Source organism: Sturnus vulgaris, chromosome 1 (genome assembly GCF_052056855.1).
Source record: "Sturnus vulgaris isolate bStuVul1 chromosome 1, bStuVul1.hap1, whole genome shotgun sequence".
NCBI classification, from domain to species: Eukaryota; Metazoa; Chordata; class Aves; order Passeriformes; family Sturnidae; genus Sturnus; species Sturnus vulgaris.
The window spans coordinates 37,021,104-37,042,476 of record NC_142243.1 but is presented as its reverse complement, the minus strand read 5'-3'; the positions used below and the strand labels follow the sequence as shown (position 1 = coordinate 37,042,476).

At 36.1% G+C, this 21,373-nt stretch overlaps 1 protein-coding gene across 5 annotated transcripts in view; it reads left to right on the top strand.

Annotated features, from left to right (window-relative positions):
* Positions 1-21,373, top strand: part of TBC1D5 (TBC1 domain family member 5) — a 313,398-nt gene that overhangs the window by 12,485 nt on the left and 279,540 nt on the right. For 2 of the 5 annotated variants that reach the window (XM_088163900.1, XM_088163888.1), the window contains exon 2: positions 15,776-15,837. The exons of 1 other annotated variant lie outside the window; for it this stretch is intronic. The gene's annotated coding sequence lies outside the window, so the exon portion shown is untranslated. Of the gene's footprint in view, positions 1-6,900; positions 7,128-15,775; positions 15,838-21,373 lie in introns of those variants that run through there. 2 more of the 5 variants (XM_088163893.1, XM_088163908.1) reach the window with 2 other exon arrangements.

The window sequence follows — 21,373 nt, the reverse complement described above, 5'->3', positions numbered from 1 at the left end:
GTCCCTTATTAGTGATGCAGCTGCATCTTGATGGTGGAATGACTCTAGATCTAGAAGGAATGACAATGATAAGATGAGACTAAAGCTGAATTTTTGTTTCCCTCTGCCCATTTGAACCTTAATTTGAAATGCATTTCTGCAGAAATGGGACTCTGCACCGTTGTATGTGTTGTGATCCCACCAAATGATATTTGGCAGGAAATCTAAAAGGAAATGTCTGTTACCAAGAATAAGCAAATAAACCCCAATATTGTACTATGTTAGAATAGATACATCTGAATTTAGTCCCAGTCTATTGACTATGCACAATGGAAGTCTTAGACCCAACACAGCTTAGAACAATCACTTTGTTCAGTTGGATGTCCTCTGATCATGTTTTGCCCAAAACTAAATTCTCTTTTTGCTTTGATTTTTTTCATTATACACCTAATTGTCACACTTTTTAGTGTTCAGTAAGGCTGGTATAAGGCCAATTGGTGATGTGTTACTGACTAAGAAAAACGTTTTTCATTCATTAATTGAAATAGTCATACATGTACTTAAGCATATTTGACCGCTCAGCTGTGGTGGATTTTATGTCAGTCAATCTGTCTTGCTTATGACAGTTCACTATATGTCTTTCAAGTACTGCCTGTTCTCTTAATTCTGTAGAGAACTAAAAAAAAAAAAAAAAAAAAAAAAAAAAAAAAAAAAAAAAAAAAAAAAAAAATGTTTATTTTTTCATTTACATCTCTTTCATAAAGTCATAGTAGGTGCTGTGGAGAGTGGGGGGATTTTCAATATTTATTCAGTATAAGAATGCATTCATATAAGCATTTTAGAATTCTATATCAGGTGTGTAAACCTTATCTATATGCATACTATTATAAGCAGATTATCTCTTTGCTTTCAATGAATCTTGATCTTGAGAAGGTGTCTGGAGCATTCAGGCCAGAAAACTGCTGCCACTCCTAAACAGCATTGAAATGTACATACATGGGAAAAAAATCCAAGAATGACTGTTCTGTTCACCACATGGGCTTTCTTTACCTACGCTGGTACTGCTGCCATAGGTCACTAGGAATTTCCTACAGTCCTGTAGTTGGACTGCATTTGTTTTCAGGGAAAGGTTCTTCACCCAGAGGGTGGTTGAGCACTGGAGCAGGCTGGGAGGTGGTCACAGCACCAAGCCTGACAGCATTCAGGAAGTGTTTGGACAGCACATAGTGTAATTCTTGGTGTGTCCTGTGCAGGGCCAGGAGTTGGATTCAGTGATCCCTTCTAGCTCAGGATATTCTGTGGTTCTGTGATTCTGAACTAAAGTCTGCTTGTTAGGCATTGCTAACCTCAGTGACTGATTTGTGGATAAAGACAATATTATGGCAGCTGGTTCTGTATTTCAGCTAATGAAATGGTCCATTCTTACTTCTGCATGTGGAATAAAGGAGGATAAGTGAATTACTAGGGCTTTGAATGGACAGCAACTAACAATTAAACATTGAGCTATCTTGATAATCCTTGAATGATGTAAGCTTCACATTGAATTGTCATGTGACTAGTAGATAAAGATGCAGCAGATTTTCTAAGATCATGTGAAATTTGTATTGAGTCTAACTCTTTTGATCCTGAAGATAATCCCTTATAATAAAAAATGTTAACCTTGCATTACATTTTCTAAGTTGATGTATTTTACATTAGTAAAAGTACAGAAGATTGGTATATAAAAATTACATGGGCGTTATTCCTGCTGTTTATGGTTGACTTGGCTTTGTGTTTAGATTTTGGATTTTAATTGATGTCATCAGTAAGCTATTTTCTTTTTATTTAAAGTATTTTATTTCTTTTTTTATTTAAAGTATTGTTTGCATTGTATGTGCAAATTTAAGGTTAAAAAGTGTAAGTTTATGGCATTCATCTTGAATGTCATCACATGGCACGTACAGGACACCCTCATTACCGGACCCAGCCAGCATGGGTTTATGAAAAGGTAAGTCCTGTTTGACCAACCTGATCTCTCTCTATGGCAAGGTGGTGGATGAGGGAAAGGCTGTGGATGTTGTATACCTGGACTTTAGGCCTTTGCCATTGTTTCCCACGGCATTCTCCTGGAGAAACTGGCTGCTCATGGCTTGGATAGGCAGATGCTTCACTGGGTAAAAATGGGCTGGCTGGCCAGGCCCAGAGAGTGGTGGCAAATGGAGTTATATTCAGCTGGTGACAGATCATAGTGGTGTCCCCAGAGCTCAGTAGTGAGACAAGTGCTGTTTAATACCTTTATCCAAGGGTATGTATGAGGGAATGGAGTACACCTTCAGTAAGTTTGCAGCTGACACCATGTTGGGCAGGAGTGTTGATCTGCTGGAGGGTAGGAAGCCTCTGCAGAAGGATCTGGACAGGCTGGATCCTGGGCCAGTGGTCTGAGGTTGAATGAGACCAAGTGCTGAGTCCTGCCCTTGAGCCACATCAGCCACAGTTAGTGCTACAGGCTGGGGCAGAGTGGCTGGAAAGCTTCCTGGAGGAAGAAGGCCTGGGGGTGCTGGTTGACAACAGCTGAACATGAGCCAGGTGACCAAAAAGGCAATTGGCATCCTGGCCTGTATCAGCAGTAGTATGGCCAACAGGACGAGGGCAGTGATTGTTCCCCTCTACTGGGCTCTTTTGAGGCCACATCTTGAGTCCTGTGTACAAGAAACACATTGAGGTCTGGATTAAGTTGAGAGAAGGACAGTGGAGCTGGTGAAGGGTCTGGAGTGCATGAGGAGTGGCTGAGGGAGTTGGGATTGTTTAGCCTTTAGAAAAGGAGGCTTGGGGGAGACGTTATTGCTTTCTACAACTGCTTGAAAGGAGGTTGTGTGCAGGCAGGAGTTAGTCTCTTCAAGTAACAAGTGACAGGACAAGAGGAGACACCTTCAAGTTGTGCTTGGGAAAATTTAGGTTAGGTGTTAGGAAAAATTTCTTCACCAAAAGATTTGTCTAGCATTGAAATAGACTTCCTAGGGAAATGGTTGGGTCACCATCCCTGGAGGTATTTAAAAGATGTGTGGATGTGGCACTTAGGAACATGGTAGGCTTGGCAGTGTTAATGGTTGGATTTGATGATCTTAAAGGTCTCTTCCAACCTAAAATTTATATTCTGTTAAAGTGAAATGTTTGTAATGGCAAGCATTCTGGATAGGTGGCCTATGCCATCTTTTTCTGGCAAGCCCTGAAATTATTTTACTATAAAGTATTGTGTAGCATGCTATACATTACTGAAAACAGCTTTACTGGTGGTACAGAGAATGACTTCAGTGAATTATTTTTAAAACCTTTTTCGCTTCTTCACAATATGTATTCTTTTCTGTTTCTATCATTTTAGAGGAATTTCGTTGTCTTGCTCTGCTGTTCTGAAGGCATTTGTCTGTGTTACCAAAATTAATTGATCTGACAGGGGTCAGAGGAAATATCTATTGGTTGCCTGCATGGTTTTGCTCCATGCCAAGCAATATGCTTGTTATTATGAATTCTTATGTAAAATGGATAATAAAGTGCTGGTACAGCTAAGTGAAGTAATTCATTACTTTCCAGATGCCTCCTAAGCACTTAGTTCCTGAAGTCAAATATTGGGGTCCTGAGCTTCTGGATGCTTAAGATTTGTTTCAGGAAGACAAAACTGATTTGTACTTCTAAGTCTTGAGTGACTTCACTATTGATGTCAGTGATGGAAAGACCTGCAGCTAAACAAACTTGAACTGACCAATATAGTTATAATCAAGATAAGTTTACTGGAGGTGAAAGGTGGGAAGAAGAGATTGTGCAGGAATCTGTTGAATTAAACTACTGTCTGTCCAGTGTTTCTGGCTGTGATTCCAGTCATTAACTTAATTTCTGCTGTTACTCTTCTGTGGGGGTTATGACACCTGCAGTATGCAAACATTCATTTCCTTTGTATGGGTTAAAATTTTACTTCAAATAAGTTTATGTCTAAAATTAGAAAGTAAACATTGATGAATCTGATTTTTAATGAGAAGTAGCAGAAATCTTAATAAATATACTATAAAATTACACTGGAACATACATTGAAGGGGATTTAGTGAATGTAGACGTTTTAAAAAATGAATGAGAAGACTTTTATGTAAGACATGGGTGGTCATACTGAGAATCAGGAGTTCAGGAAGGACAACTAAGAATCACTTCTGAACAGTAAACATGGTATTTTCAATTACCTTTATTTAAATGAAAAGCATAAAGTCGTGTCTTAAGGCTGTTAGTATTTAAATGGGATGAATTTTTGATTCTGATCTGTGAAGTGTTTTATCTTGAAGTCTTGTGAGTAGTACTCCAATTTTCGTGTGACTAAAAAAATACAGATACTCTGGAGTTTAGTCAGTGAACAAATACGAATTACTGTTTGGATTTAAACAGGGAAAGAAAACTTGGCTTAAAAGCTGGTTAAAAATTTGGAAGCATCTATTATTAAGTAGTATTGATACTGGAATTTAGGTGAGAGAGGGAAAAATAAGATTAGTCAGGAAAAGGAGTCCTGTGGTTGCTTATGGGCCTGGGTCATACACATTTGCCTTGCTAATGCTTTTTTTAGTGTGATTAAAAACTTCCAGAGCTCATGACATCAAAAAATTCATTGTGTGGAAAAAAACTAAAACATTCCTTATTGTTGGCTTCAGTGTTATGTTTGGCTTTGAAGAAACTGACTTGTTTTACAGTTTCAGTCAAAGATCAACGCAATCATTTGAGCCTTGATTTTCTCTTCCAGAAGTCTGACAGAGCTGGCGGCATTTTCGTCTGTCAGGCTTTTGTTGTTTAAAATCAACTCTTTGACTCACTGACACTGTAATGAGGAGTAAACAAGCCCTATTTCTTTGCGACAATTTGTAGTATGTTTTTAGTGGATTCTGAATTTAGCAGTGCTGGTATAACAGTTGTTAAATCATGTAGCTGAAGTAAACTTCTTTACTTAGTGGTAATAATTGAGGAAATTAGTTTCACAGCCCCCTGTGGAGGAGTTTTGTCTTTGGTCGTGGTATTGTCAGCTTTGGCCCTCCACCTGTTTGCTTGCTTCAGAATTTCATCTTCCCAGTTCTCCTCTTGCATTTAACCACTACTTTGTGGTAATAGAATTTCAAGCGTCCTGCTTGGCCTTTTGTCCCAGTGATAAATGTGTTTGATAATTGCAGGACCACATGTGCTTCTGATCAACTCCATGAATGAATGTTCTAATATATGGGGCTTAAAAATATGTCTGAGAATAGGTACTCGATTGTACTAGTACATTTTAGAGGATGTGGTGTTGGTGAGAAGGTAAGATTTAAATTTCATGTAATTTCTCTAATTGGAGAATGTAACAGTGATGTCCCTTAAAATCAAATTAAGAGTCAACATTTACAAGTACTGATCCTATCTGGCAGGTATATAAATATCTGAAGCCTTCTGGATACTTAATGCTAAAAAGAAGACGGAACTTTGTGTCTTGCAGAACCTACAATAAAAATAAATCTAAAAAGAGAAAATTATTTAGTTCAAGATTCCATTGATTTTATTCTGTGTTCTAACCAAAGAAAAGTTATTTTTGTTTACTTCTTGGTGGTTAGTTGCTGTCTATTCAGCGTACAACTTGTTCTTCATTGATGATATTTTCAGCAGATCTGAAGGTTATGAGAATTAGGTAGCAAGAGTTGAAGGAAAGTTATGTTGGCATAATTATTTAAGGAAATTTGAGTCTTGTGTTCCACATTCCATCTGGGATGAGCTAAAGCATTCTTTCCATGATTTTTCAATACTTTTGTACAGTCAATAATTAATGTTAAATCTATCACCAACAAGTGAAATTGTGTATTCAGAATATAGAGCAGGTTACCTGCTTATTTATCTGGAAAATAATGTAGTTAGCCTTCACTGGGATTTTGTTGTAAAGTTTTAGATGAGGAAGTAATAGTCTGTTTGGGATGATGGAAAGAAAAATCCTTCTTCCAGGTATCCCAAGGTTAATATATTTAAGTTGGTCTGAAGTGAATAAACCATATATGTTCCCTAATTTGAGGTTCTGTTAAGAATTCCACACAAGAGCTAGGTTCTTCACTCAATGGACAAAAAGATAGGAAGGGTTAAAATCTCAGATACTTTGAAAACACTTAAGGTCAAGGAAACTCTTGCATGAGGGAATGTCTCTATTGCCAATGCTTCCTTTTTAAACTACTCCCTCAGTTGCTAGAGCAATTCCATTGGTCATGGGTGACCAGGTTCAGTGAAGTCCTTTTTCACCAGAGAATTATCTTGAACCTGTTACTTCTAGATTGCTGCTGGACATTTTGGGTATGACTTGCTTATAGTCTCTTGTCTAATTAAGTTTCCCACTGTAGAAGTTAGAAATTCACCAAGAATGAAAATGGAATTCAGGGGACCTGCTAATGGGTGAATACCGTAATTGTGAGAGAGAAGATTAACTTTTAACATTTTGCTGACAGTGTGCTTTTTTATCTGAAGTGAGGTAGAGATAAGAGACTGCAAATGGCTGCTCTCAATCAGAGAAGGGATTGGCTTCTCCCCTTTATGTAAGTCCTCAAACCAAGTGCACCTTAGTACAAAGAGGGTACTACTTATTTTCGTCATGTAATGATATATTATTTTTGATTGCAGACTGCCTTTATAGATTGAATAAGAGGTACAATCATTGCCAAGCTGACCAAACTGGAGACTAACAAAAGGTGCAGCTCATACAGTTATTTCCTGTTCCGCTGTTAGTTGTAACTGTAGGAATGTGTAACTGTGTAGCTTTAAAAGGCATTGGTACAATTATGTTTTATTACTCATCAGTTGCTACAGATAGTGAAGGTTCTATAAAGAAAATAGTCAAGATCCTGAATTAGAGGTGGCACAATAAGAAACTTCTAATTTAGTTGTAAACTTTTATTTTGTTGTTTTCAGGTCATATTGAAGCCTGAAATACCTAATCTGTAGTGCCTAAAGATGAAGGAATTTCTTCCCCTGAAGAAATTAGATACACAGTTGCTATTGGAAGCATTTTATCCACTTCCAATCTAAGATTTGGAGTTCTTTTCTTCTATATTACAAGAACTTAAATTCTGTATCCCATTCCATTGATGAAATCCTAACCCTGGCTTAAATATTTTCAACAAACAGTTGGAAAAGAGGTGAGTGCAGTATTGTTACATCATGCAAAATACTAATTTGTCTTAATGAGAGGTTTGGTTAAAGGAATGTAAACAGTGAATGTACACAAATAAAACAACAAAAACTGATTTTTGGATATTCAGGTTTAATTCCAATATGTCAGTTAATGCAGGCATAATGACCTTTTAAAGTCAGTAGTTAATGTTTTCATAATAATGTTAATTCTGTCTCTTTTCAAGTGCTTTATGTAGAATAGTATACTGCTATGTAATTTATTACCTATAGGATTCCCACTAATATCCATTAACTTGAAATTATTGTAAAATGTTCACAGTTGTATTTTCCAATGTCCTTTGTGTTTAGATTGTAAAAAAAAACAAACCCAAAGAAGAAAGAAAAAACAAAAACGAAAAAGCAAGGGATTTAATTTTTCCTACTTACCACCAGTTCAGGCAACTTGTCTTCTTGAGCAATATTACCACTGATTTAAATGTTGATATTTAAATTTCTGTTGGTTGAATCTTTCCTTCTCTTTACTGTTTTATAGTATGCTGACAAAATTATAGTATTTTTAACAATTAATCCATTTTCCAGATAAAACTGGCATTCATCAGCCTTCTAATTTAGATGAGTATTTTAGAAGACATAGAAATGTCTGACATTTGCTTTTGTGTTTTGCAAACCAGCTATTTCTACACTTTTATATTTTAAAGTGAAGCTCTGATTTTTATTTCATTAATAGCCTCTTATATTATAAATCTAATCTGTTTTGGGATTTGAGTTAAAAAACTGCTCCCAATCTCATTTTAGTGGATAAACCAACTACTTTACAGAGTGTTTGCTAACAGAGGTAGCTGTTTTATTGATGAATGTAGAAAAAGCGTATAGTCCAGTGCTTTGTTCCATTCCTCTAATTTATGACACTAGTAATAATAGATGATGAATGAGATATCCAAAACATTAATAAATTATCTGAAGATGTGTACTAAATCAAAGAGGAGGAGACTAAGAAATAATCTCATATAATGCCTCCAAGAAAAGTAAGCTAATTCAAGAGTCATTTATTCAGCAATATGCAAAAACCCTGAGAAATTTGTTGAAATTGAACTGCTATAGTTAGTATGAGATTAATATAACTCAGCATTTCAAATGTGCTATTATAGACATTTGGATCGCCAGTTTCAGGTGGCAAGAGATGTAAAACTTACAGACTAAAATCAGTCTTAAATGTTTAAGTTAAAACTTGAGTTTAAGCATGTTTAAAATAAAACCCAGCAATTTTGCCCTACAGCAATGATACTTACATCCTCTTCCCTAAATTCATGTATCCACTAACAGGATTGAAATTTGCAGCAGTTTTCTGCTGTGGTTTGCATTTGGAACTTGATGATTCTATGTAAAATAGTTACTTGTTCAAAGAGAAACTGTGCAGCCTTTCATTTTTCTTAGCAGTGGAGTTTCTGTGTGTTGTCCATTTGGATGCCACAAGCATAGTTCTCCTGGTGACACTGGAGTCTCAAAAGGAGCCTTCCATGTCAGAAGGGGCATTTGGCCACTTACACAGTATTAATGTGCCCCTTTGTTACAGACAGGCAGCATCCAAGCCGTGGGCTGGTTTTATGCAAGCAAACGAATGTCATTCTTAATAATCTATTTCTTAATGTTATCAAGTCCATTGAAATTCAGTCACCATGATGAAATAGAGTGACATTTAGGAATGGTAAATATTGGTAGAAATGAAACATCTTGGAGGTGGTTTAACGTTTTCTGTTTCACAAATTGACACTTGGAGTTTTTATGAACGTGATTTTTATCACATCTAACCTTCATCTGAAATTAGATAAATTTGTCATCAAAATGATCAAAATTTTCTTTCATCCTCCTTCTGTTGCCATTGTTTGGTATTTTTCCTTCCATGCCTTGTACCTTTGTTGGAGTTCATATGGCTGTACAGAACTAATCCAGCTGATCAATAATATATTTTTTCTTTGTTGAGCTTATACAATGAGTTTCAAAGTAGTTAAATGTTTTTGGTATGAAGTTAACAAAACATCCTAAAGACTATACTTTCTACATTAAGGACAATGGAAGACCCTTATCCCTGATGATTTTTGATCATATCTGATCAAATGGGATCACCTGTGGATACAAGTAACTAAAGTTACCTACCTAGTTGTATTCAATGTACCCATTTCTTCTGTGTGAAGTAGTGCCAGAGGCCACATTACTGTGCAACAGGGGCAGTATAATAAGTAGTTTCCTGTATTTTGTGGATTCAGCTTCATATTTATGACTAAGATTATGCATAGACTGTTGGATACTAAGCCTCTCATACTGAACTTCTGGATTTTTTTTCACTCAGCTATCCCTGTCCCAATATCCTTAATAGTTTTAATGATCCAAAGTGTCTGGATGGTGGCTTGCTATCCCCGAACTCAGGTATATCTTAAAACTGGACATTTTTTAGGTACACTATTTTCTCATTTCCCAGAATGTGTTTTATTGGTCTTCTTTCTACACATAGCCTTAATTTAACCTTTAACTGTGGAGTTTATTGTAGCTGCAATTCTCCATATAAAAGTTGTCATCAGAAGGTATCACTAATTGCTTTCTACTCTCTGTTTCCTCTCAGTTTTTAGTAAATTCAATGAGTATTGTTAATCGTCTGCTACTTCTAGTCATCAATCTTCAAGATGAGCAATTAACATACTGTTTAAAAATAGTGAGTAGTAAACAGTATTTTCTTTTGTTTCTATATCAGTCTAGGTTCAGGCATCTTGTGAAAATGTTTCTATAAGTTGTAACTCAAAACAATTATAAAATCAAATAATATCCTAAGTTGGAAGGGACCCACAGGGATCATCAGGTCCAACTCCCAGCCCTGCACAGTACAGCCCCAAGAGTCACATCAAGTACTTGAGAATGCTGTCCAAATGCTTCTGGAACTCTGTCAGGCTTAGTGCTGTGACTGGGGAAGTGTTCCAGTGCCCAGCAACCATCTGGGTGAAGAACCTTTTCCTAATATCCAACCTAAACCTCCCCTGATACAACTCCAGCCATTTCCTCGGATCCTGTCACTGATCACCACAGAGAAGAGATCAGTGCCTGTCCCTCCTCTTCCCCTGACAAGAAAGTCGCAGCTGTAGGTCTCCCTCAGTCTCCTGCAGGCTCCAGGAGCAAACCAAGTGACCTCAGCCGCTCCTTGTATGTCTTTTCCTCGAGACCCTGCATCCTCCTTGTGGTCCTCTGTGCTCTCTGATAGCTCTATATCTTTCTTCTATTGTGGTGCCCAAAACTGCACACAGTATTCAGGATGAGGCCACCCCAGTGCAGAGCAGAGCAGGACAGTCCCCTCCCTTGCCTGGCTGGCCATGCTGTGCCTGTTGCCCCCAGGACATGGCTGACACTCCTGGCTTGCCAGAGCACTGCTGACTTAGATTGAGTTGACCACTGACCAGGACCCCCAATCCTTTTCCACAGGGCTGCTGTCCAGCCTCTCATTTCCCAGTCTGTCCATACATTCAGGGTTGCCCTGTCCCAGCTGCAGAATCCAGCATTTGCCCTTGTAAATTGTCATACAGCTGTTGATTGCTGTGCCCTTTAATTTGCTAAGATGGTTCTGAAAGGCCTCTGACATGGAAGGAGTCAACAGCTCCTCCCAATTTAGTATTGTCAGCAAACGTAGTATACCTTTGAGTCCTGCATCCAAAAAATTTATGAAGACACTGAGGAGCACTGGCCTAGAATGGAGCCCTGCAGAACCCCACTCGTGACTGCTCGGCAGCTTGGTGTAATGGCATTTATTGTGATATAAATGAATGTGCCGTATTTATGTGTCAGATTAGGACTTCTCTGGCTCAGTCAGCCCATACTTAATAGCCACAGCTATTAAGTAAGCAACAGAATCCCATCATATATTCACTAACTTTCTCATTATGTTCAGTGTGAAATCAAGACATTTTAAAAATCAGAGAAGTCCATTAAATAGTGTTTTATGGGTTAAGGTGCTTATTCGTGGTTGTGCAATGTGACTGAGTTTCTTCTATCCCTGGCCCATTACAAGAACTTGAATAAGCATTTTATGTCTACATGAGTGTGCTAGTGTCTCTTTTTGTTGTGGAGAATGTCTCAGAATCTCAGAGTGGATAAATCTCGCTTGAAATTAATTGGAGTTACCAGACAGAAAGAGAACAGTAGCAGAACTTGAGGTGTAGAAAGCTCACCTGAGTAAAAGCTGAATGGCCTCTGCACCTCATTCAGTTACTTATAGAAAACAGAAAGATCCTGCATTTTGCAGAAATTAAAGTATCTATATTGGTATTAAAATACGCTGAGAAAGGGATCCTGCAGCTCTTGCTTTACCAAAATTGGTGCATGATCAGATAGTACAACAGCAAATAAGGCCTAAATTGGGAGAGCCCTTCTACAGAACAAGACATGATCTGATCTTTTTGAGACTAAGATGCAATATCCACTCTTTTATATGAATAGACTTAAAGAACAACAACCATTAATTGTGGAAGGTAATGATTGCACATTGTATAATCTTAGAAAATAGTAAATTCTTCACTTGAAAATGTGTGCAATTTGTAATTTCTTATTTTGTGCTTCCAGAAATAGGGCATCCAAAATAAAAATTTAATTGCAAAGAAAAAATTTTCAGCCATGTTAAAAAAAACCTAAACAATTCACTTAATGTATTTAGAGATGACAACAGAGGAACCCTTTGGCCTTAAGCATATTACTTGAAAAATAAGGATCTTAAATGTAGTGTTGTACTCTGTCATATATATGACATCTGGGGGCTTATTAAAATCCAGGAGTGCATGACAAAGGCTCTTTGGAAAAGAGAAATGAACTTTTAAGTGGAAAAATGTGAATATTAAATAACTGCAAACTACTTATTTGCTCAGTTCATTTAAGTATAAATTATCTTTCATCAGCTCTAATAAATTGAGAGTACATTGTTTAAATAAATTTTAGACACAATAGAAGAGTGTCTGTAATTGGAAAATGAAATTTTGCTACCAAAATTAAGATTCCTTATTTTGGACTACTTCCAGGTTAATATATTATTGAGAATTTCCCATTGAATACTGCAAATCAATATAATGAAGGGTTAATTGTGAAAACTGATATAACTTTTATTTTCTTATAAATCAAGAAGTTGGTGAAATATACACTTACTGTTGATCATTAGAATACAAAACTATCTGTTAAAATCAATTAACATGCATATCTGATGACTGATTGTATAAATATGAAAGTCAAATAATTGTAATCGTTAACCATGGCTTCAGGTCATATGAGTTGTCAGCTCAAAAAAACTAGAGGAGAAAGAGGTTGATTTGCATATATTTAATGTGGCATGCTGTACATGTGGGAATTTGAGATAAACCTTTGCTGGTAATCTGCTTGTTTTTATCTAAAAATCTACTAGGAAATGTGGGTCATAACAGTCAAATGAGCTATGTCTTATATTGATAGGAGTTGATTCAGTAGTTTGGAATTTAACATTTTGCTCTGTTTCAATAGTTCAGAATTTATTTTTACCTTAGAGACAATTGGAAGAAGCTTGCTAAAAGGTTGTTCAGAAATACTCCAAAAGTTTTTACCAAGAACATGCTCAAAATTATTCTGTAACACTGCAGGTCTGAGTTACTTTTTAGTTAGGCTTATCAATATATCTAAAAAAACATTTTTAGTTTTTATGAATAAAAATATCAGATACATTTAAAGTTTTTATGAGGTACGGTACTGTGTCACAAAAATATCTTTCTATGTGAAGTGGACCAACAAATAATCTTTAACTTAATTGATCAATTGTAATAAATAGAGGGGGGAAATTGTGGCACAAGAATGAACCTTATGCTCTTGAAATATTTATGCATTATTTAAATTCCTAAATATAATGAATGATTGTAGGTTTCTTTTTTTGTTGTTTTTTTTGTTTTGTTTTGTTTTGTTTTTTTTGTTGTTGTTGGGTTGTTTTTTGGGTTTTTTTTGATAATGCAAAGTATTTTGTGTAACTTTATAACAATTCCAGGAATCTTTGAAAAGTGGGTTAGAATGCAGTGGTTGCATTAACTTACATTAACTATAATCTGGTTAAGCAGCTCTGTCCAGCCTTTCTCCCTGTGTTTACTCCTGAGTATTAAAAAAAAATCCTAAGTTTTGATAGTACATGGCAATCTCTTTCTAAAATTTCCCTGTTTCCTATATTCATGAGTTCCCAAAAGATGGAAGCAGCAGTATGTGGTTTCTTTTAGTCTGATTCGTATCTTCAAACTAAGAAACTTTCTGATAATGGAATATCAAAAGGTGGAGAATGAAATAGCTTTGTTGCTCAGGCCTTTTACTGTGAGCCTGATTTATAATTTTGCCATCATAAATATTTGAAATTTGTTCTTAGGTGTGGGGTACAATCCAGTTCCTTGAATAATCACCCAAATTGATGTGAGTGCCAGCAAGGGAGCCTCCCTGTTGTAGCACAGCTTCCCAGATTGGGCAGAGTAGAAAATGCACACAATTACTTTGTTTTTGCTGTTCTTCTCTGTGAAGTACACCTGAACATCAGTGCCTTCTGCTTTAGCCTTCTATTGACAAATCTTCCTCACTAGCTGCATGATGCAAGGCACCTATTCGATGTTTGAGGGCCAGGGGGTGGGGGGAAAAGGACCAGCTGGCAGAAGAGAGGAAGGGAATCAAATTCAGTTCCTGTCTTTGTCTCTTGTGTAGGGTGGAATTTGCATGTGATTGCAAGTTGGAGAGAGGTGGTAGTATCCCAGGTTATTGGCTGGTTTCTGTCCCTCTTTTAATGATCTACATGTCTTATTTGAGCTGGTAATTATGACCCTCCAGCTTATAGACAGAAGTAGTTGTGTGAGGAGGTGAGTTTTGTACCCACAGATTAGAAGCCCAAATTAAACATGAAAGTAATTAAAAAATAAGTAAAAAGGAAGAAAAAATTTGGTCTCAAGATGTCAGTAACTGTAATTACACTTCTAGCTCTGCTGTAACTCATTGGTGAAAAATCATTGATACCAGAGGCACCAAAGCTGCAAATGAATGCTCTGTGGCTAAATGGTTCTTCCTATAGAAGGTCTGATTGCAGAATCTCCAGAGCCATTGTATGTCCCAGTAACCCTCAGAATCTTTTAATGCGTGAAAGTATAGGCTGCTTTTGCAAGGACCCATTGCTTTTAAAAGGAAGCATTTGGGATATATATGATTTGTTTTGGGGCTGGATGGGAATCAGAGATGTGGTTGTGGGTATGAATTGTCATTTTCAAAGAGAAATGTATACACTAAATGAGAATACATTGATAAAAAAGCCAGTCTCTTTTGTCCCACTTCAGAGATGTATACTGTGAGAAGAAAGTGCCTCAGGTTCCTTAAAATATAGAAGTTTTTGTACTGTTGTGTCTTTGGGGCTTGCAGTGTTATTAGCTCAAAGGGGAGGTATGCTTTTTCATGATGACTATATTTAGCCAGGAGGAATAGTCCTTTTTAAAGCAAATTGAAATGAGTGTATGAGAGCGTGAAATTATCAGCAGCACTGGTGCACATTTACATTCCTTCTACACACTCTTTTGAATGACCACACAACAGAACAAGTACTTCATTTCCACTGTGTTGATTTTTCTTGACAAAACATGGCAGTCTTTCCAAAGGAGGGTGTTTAGCCAAGATAAATATAAAATTTATGATTAAGCAAAGTGTTTTCTTATTATAATCCCTAAAGAGAATTTGAGACTTGTTAAATATAATGTGCCCAGGTAGTTTTAAGAGTAAATTATCCTTTATGCTTTTAAATGCTGATATACAGCAGCACCATCAGCAATTTGAGATATTACTTGCAGAAACAACACTGCACACTGATTTCCTTTGAAACAAGTAGCAAAAACCTGTGCATGTATACAATATATAACTTCAGTTTTGATGTATTCCTTCATTTTACAGTCCCATACAGAGATAAAGAATCCATGTCAGTAGCATGGTTTGTAAAACTGTCTCACTCTTTTCCTGTATGTAATGTGTGTTATGGAAGAAAGCAAATTATCTTTTTGACAGAATGGATAAAAGTTGATAACATGATTACACTTGTGGCACATTTCTTCAACTGCTCTATTTACAGAGTACCACTTTGAAGAAAGCTATGGCGACTGTCAGTATTATTCATTAAAATAAATGGAGACTGAAAATTGATTGAGGAGAAGAGTGGAATTTGACCTTTGTGGTACCAGTGTTGGCTTTGAGTGCAGTATTCTAATTAAATTGTGAATGTACTTAGATAGTGGATATTAAATGATCTCACTGTATTCTTTCAAGGACTATGAACTTCCAAAATCAAGGATAACATTAGATGTCAGCCAAGTATTTTGTCCTTCTCATGGTTTGTCTTTACATCTGAATTAGTGCCAGTTTGCACAGATTGTGTGTCAGCTTAAATACAAGAAACAGGCCTCAGTCTGCTTGAACTCGTTCCACCAAAGACTTCTAAAAACTTTCCATAGTCTGCAAACTGTAATGGTTGTTTCACATTAAGTTGCTTTGTAGAATTATAAAACAGCTTTTCTTGTGCTTTCAAATAAAATGTTGTCATCTGCTAATGAATGAGATACCATCTGTAATAATTAAGGTTATTCTACTTGTTTTTCCCCTGCAGCAAAACTTCTGAAGGTTTGCAGAAGACAATAAGAGAACCACCAAGAAGGCTATTGCAGTCTTGTAAGTACTGCACCCAGGAAAAAAAAAAAAGAAATATGTGAATTAAGAATGTTGTAAAGAGATTTTCATTTTTGGGGGAAAAATGAGCTACATAAAGGGATTACATGTAAAATACAGTGCAGGATGTATTGTAGCAATCATGTTAATAATTTACAAGGGAAAAACTGCACTCTTGTAAAATCTAAAATTGTATCCTTGTGCAGTGTAATCAGGAATTCACCAATAGCAATGAAAAATATTTCTCTATCCACCAAAGATTGATCTAGTTTATATACATTTGTTTATTTAAAACTATCAGAATTTAGAAAATCATTGTAGTTTTGTAGGTTTGTCATTTGTTTTAGTGACTTATTGTTTAGGTTATTTTGCAGAATTATTTATTTGCTGATTTATTTATGTATTTCATTATTTATTTATTTGATTATTTAGTAAATTATTTATCTGATGAATTATTAATACATCTTCATGACATGCTTTAAATTATTTATAACTTAATTTTGAGTTTATTGCTTTTCAACGCTGCATTGTTACTGACTAGTTTTGATTTTTTTTTCTTGGTTCTTGAAAATTAAAGTACTAGCTCTAAGGCAAAAGTATATTCTTTGCAGAATCCATAGATGGTTTTCAATGAAGTAATTTACCATGTAGATACTAATTTTGTTTAGTTTTATATTGCTTAAGACCACTTTTCTACTTACTTAGCTTTTGCTTCTATGATTTCATAGGTATGTCGAGATCAAATGAGTGACCTTTAAGGGGCAAAGATAAATGTTTGCTTTAAACAGTGTAGAAATAGAGTAGTTTTATTTCCCTTTAATAAGTACTCTTTAATTATTCTTCCAGTTAACATATATTTTGTCCCAGTAAAATGGATGTTTTTAAAATGAGGCTTTTGATGTTTGAACTAATACATTTAACTTTTAATAAGAAAATAAAATATTCACATTAGTAACCCATATGGAGACTTCTTTTTCAGTGGCAGTGTTTTAAATACATGGGGAGGAATGGTGGTATCCTTAGACATGCAGAAGGAAATACATGTTAAGGGAAGGAAGCTGGATAGTAAGGGTTTTGTTTCCCCCAGTGTTTTTTGCATGCATAGGAATTTATAAGCTCTTCAAATTTAGCATGCCTTTTTTGTTGTATGGAAACTACTTTCAGGTTCTGTGATCACAAAGAATCATTTCTAGTGCACAACATAGTGTGAAACCTGTTTTTATGTTCCTTTCCTGTGCCAATCCAAAAGGTCTGAAATATCATCTTTACTCCATAGAGGCGTGAGTGAATGTATAAGGGCAGTGTAAGGGGCCAATTTCAGGCTTTAGACATCAGCACCAGCTCAACAGAGTTTAAATTGGTACCTGGAATCCGAATTTGACTTGGAGTCAGTTCTGACTGATGGGCTCTTCAGAGCCAGTGAGCCACCTTGTTCCTGAAGTTGCCTGTTTGGCCTCTGTTCCCAGCGAGTACCTCAGGCAGTCTGAAACCACCTTGCAGGACTGACAGCCCTGTTTCAGAGCTGAAATGAATAGGGCAAAGCAGCAGTTCCTCTGCAGAAGTGCCGTGTGCATAATGTGGCCTTTATTCTATGTTTAGTGCTTGAAATGAATTACTATATACTTTAAAGTTTTAACACAGCATGGAAAGGCTGCATTGTACATTTCAAGTTTCAATGCTGTTGAAATACAGTAGAAATGGCCTCTGTAGACAGGTTTCACTATAGAACTTAAATTATGCATGTGTATATCCAAATTCCTTATTTTGAAATATTGAATGTATGAATATTTAATTTGTATCTTGCTTTAGTATCTTCATATGCTTGCCTTAAAGGAAGCTGTTTCCTTTGATTTATATACATGGATAAAAATGTGTGTACAGTATGTATCAATAGTTTTTTCTCTCTGTGGTGTTAGATGAACAGCTTTAGATAATGATAGCTACTGATTTTTATTCTGCAGCTTGCTACCATTGTATAAAACGTAAATTTGTCGTATTTATTCTATTAATCTTACTTGAATTTCAAATTCATTTGCTTTCCAGAAATATTTTCTTAATTACATGCGTTAAGAAAAGTCAAGTATGTTGCGGATCTTAATGATGCAGTATTTTTGGTCTGTGCACAGTAACAAAGCTCTGAATATTATTATTTGGGGCAGAGTTCCAATCTAAAATTTACATTTCTCCTTATTTGAATGTTTTCACTGAAGCTGAGGACTCCAAGGGAGTTCCTCAACATATCCTAGTTTATGCGATATGCTCTCTGAAATTTAGTACGCTCTTATTTCCTTTTGTAAATGAGGTCTTATTGTTGAATAAGACCTATTATAAGCAGTTACAAAGGTAAGTGCTGTCAGTGCATTCTGCCACCGGTTTCTTGAAGTATGAAACACTCCCTGAAAGACGTGCTACTACTGTTATGGGATAATATAACGCAGCTTATGTGTTGGCACTGAGAGTAGCTACTTCATAATGATGACAAGTGAAAGTACAGCCAAAGGTCACATTAAACAAGAGATTTCTTTCACACCTCATCCATTTTCTGGATGTGGTATGAAAATAGCTTTGTTCCCTGTACTTCAGTATTTTTAACAAGGAAGTTATCTTGAAGTAATTTTTTATGCCTTGTATATTACTTTGTTCGTATTTTAAGAGATAGACTAATTCTAACAGGCTAAATTGATGCTGCAAAAATGTTTGAAATTAGCTTCAATTTTGAGTGCAGTTAGACAACACAAGTAGTATTTCATCTCACTATATTCTTTAGTTTGCAGATTTGCTTAAATATGTAGCTTTAAGTTCTAGAAAAGGAATTATTGATGTGTGTTGGTTTGATCCAGCTGGCAACCAAGTGCTTTGTAGTCCCTCACCCATTCCTCTCTCTGCTGTGATGGGATGGGGAGTAGAATTGGAAAAAGGTAAAACTCATAAGATTTTGAAATAAAAGTTGAAATAAAGTAAAATATAATAATAATAGTAATGAGAAGAGAAGAAAACAGAGAGAAGGAATGAAACACAAGAAAAACAATTTTAAGAAAAGATTGCACACCACCTGCTGACTGACCCCCAGCTTGTGTCTGTCCTTGAGCAGTGATTGGCTTCTTCTGGTCAACTCCCCCCGGTTTATACACTGACCATGATGTTGTGTGGAATGGAATATCCACTTGGCCAGTTTGGATCAGCCGTTCTGGCCGTGCTCCCTTCCAGCTTCTTGTGCACCTCCACACTGGCAGAGCACGAGACACTGAAAAGTCCTTTGATGTAGACTAAGCACTAAAACATCAGTGTGTTACCAACATTATTCTCATCCTAAATCAAAAACACACCTCTGTACCAGCTGCTGTAGAAGAAAATGAACTCGCTACCAAAACCAGGGCACTGTGCAAAGTGGTATTTATGTTGCATGATCATGGGTTTATTCTTTTTTGTATATTTTAAACAGAAAGATACATTTTTCTTTTCTGAATTAGTCTGTTCAGAAATAGGAAAAGAATTGACCTGTCTGTGTTGACAATTTTTTAGCTCTGCTTTAATGAGATCCTACCAGTATTGTTAAAGGATAATTTCTGCTGAAATGGTGAACCAGGATGCTAAAATAAGGCAACATTTTAGAAAAATGATTACGAAGTATTAGATAATGAACATGAAGCTGACTTGTTTCACAAAGAATGTTGAACAGTTAGGAGATACTGGTTGGGAAGCCTAAATCTGGTATATTATTGGTAGGTATATTTCTGTTCTAATCTAACTCCATAGAAATTGCAGAAGCCATATTAAGCTCTTCTTCAATTTGTTTCATACAGATAAAAGAATTTGCATCTCATGACTCACATATTTCCTGTTGTATCTTTAATACAGCCATTTTTAGTATTTTTCTTGCCTCTTTCCTCTATTGGTATGCTTGGAGAGTCTGTGTGTAGGAGCTTGTTATTTCACCCGTGAGGCAAGGAGGAGTTCAAATCAATAGCAGTGTGTTGTTGACACTAAATGATGTTTCTTCTTGCCACAATAAGACTTGATTTTGTCATCCTAATGATGCTAGCTTGCTTCACAGAATAGGGATCAGCACTCTCTCAGATCAAACTTTACAAGTTTAAAAAGAAGGAAATACTAGAAAAATAATCCAGTATTTGTGACCAAACACATGCATTGGTTTGTAAAATGAATATTCAAATTCTGTTTCATTTCATAGGGTAGCTGCTTTGCAAGGCATTTTGGAAGTCTGTGTTAAGGGATGTAGGATTGATCAGAACTGACATTGATAAAAGTCTGATATTTTAAAAAGTGATGTTGCAGACATTATTTAAAATACAAGTTCACATGAAATACGGATCTCAGTAAAACCTTGGCTAAAAAACCTAACAAAACAAGAAGCCTTAAGCTTATAGAAATTCTGTGTGTTTCACAGAAAAATCTTTGCAGCACTGCCTAGAAAGAGGAAGAGGGAGTGGGTATAACCAGCAAGATGTTACCAGGCCTGGTCCATGATTGCACTCTACAGCATGGTCCAAAAGAAATAAGCAGTTGTTCCTGACTTGACCTAAGGATTGCATAGGGAGGCTGTAGCTATAGGAAGATATGAATTTGAGGGAAATGATGTAACTATAGTAAGCGATGCTAAGATGGTAGGAATCTCCTGGATTAGTGTTGGTAGCAACAGTGGGTTATTAAGAGCACAGGGTCTTTTGTGTTGGACATCTGAAAGCAATTACAGAGTTGAATCATTCTATTATATTATCAGAATATCTACCTACTTACGGCAATATTTATGCATTTATTTACACCGTTTTCACTGTATGAAAGATGTTACCTTTTTATCTGAAAGAACTTTAAAAGGTATGTCTGCATGATTAAACATTCACATTGTAAATTGCGAATTGTTCTGTTTGCACTGTTATCATTGTTTTGTATTTTTATGCAAAATATAGCTTCTCAGATGTTCACAGTGTACACTGCAATCTAATATTTTTTTGTTTTACAGTATCTCCCCTTCTCACGTCTGTAGAATATTCATAAAGTCACCTGACATAAACTGTCCATGTATTGTGATGTATTTCCTGAAGAGGAAACGCCTCCTATTTTGCAGGCAGTGAAATAAATCCTTGTGAGAACTAGTCACTAGTTATATTTCAGTAATGGTAATGAATATTATATAAACTTTAAGCAATATTTGGTGGGGGATTTTTGATTTATGTTAACTGTGGGGAATGGATAGCACCTAAAAGATGACTAGCATCTTAAGAAACATAGCTTGTTGAGTTTATCAGCCTCAGATCCCAAATATTTTTGCTCATTCTGTTTCTTATTAAAATATGTTTTAATGAATTTGGTGATGTCTTGATAAAGGGAGTACTTTGCAAGTTTGCCATACTGACAAGACACATCTAAATGGATGCAACTTACCAGAAGTGTGGTGGTACTCAGAATATCTTAGTCTTGTTCATTCTGTCTGCAGTGCTGAGAGAAGCTAAAAATCAGCTTTTCTAGTGTAGCTTCCCCTTGGTTGTGTGAAGTTAGCACGCCTATAGAATACCACCAG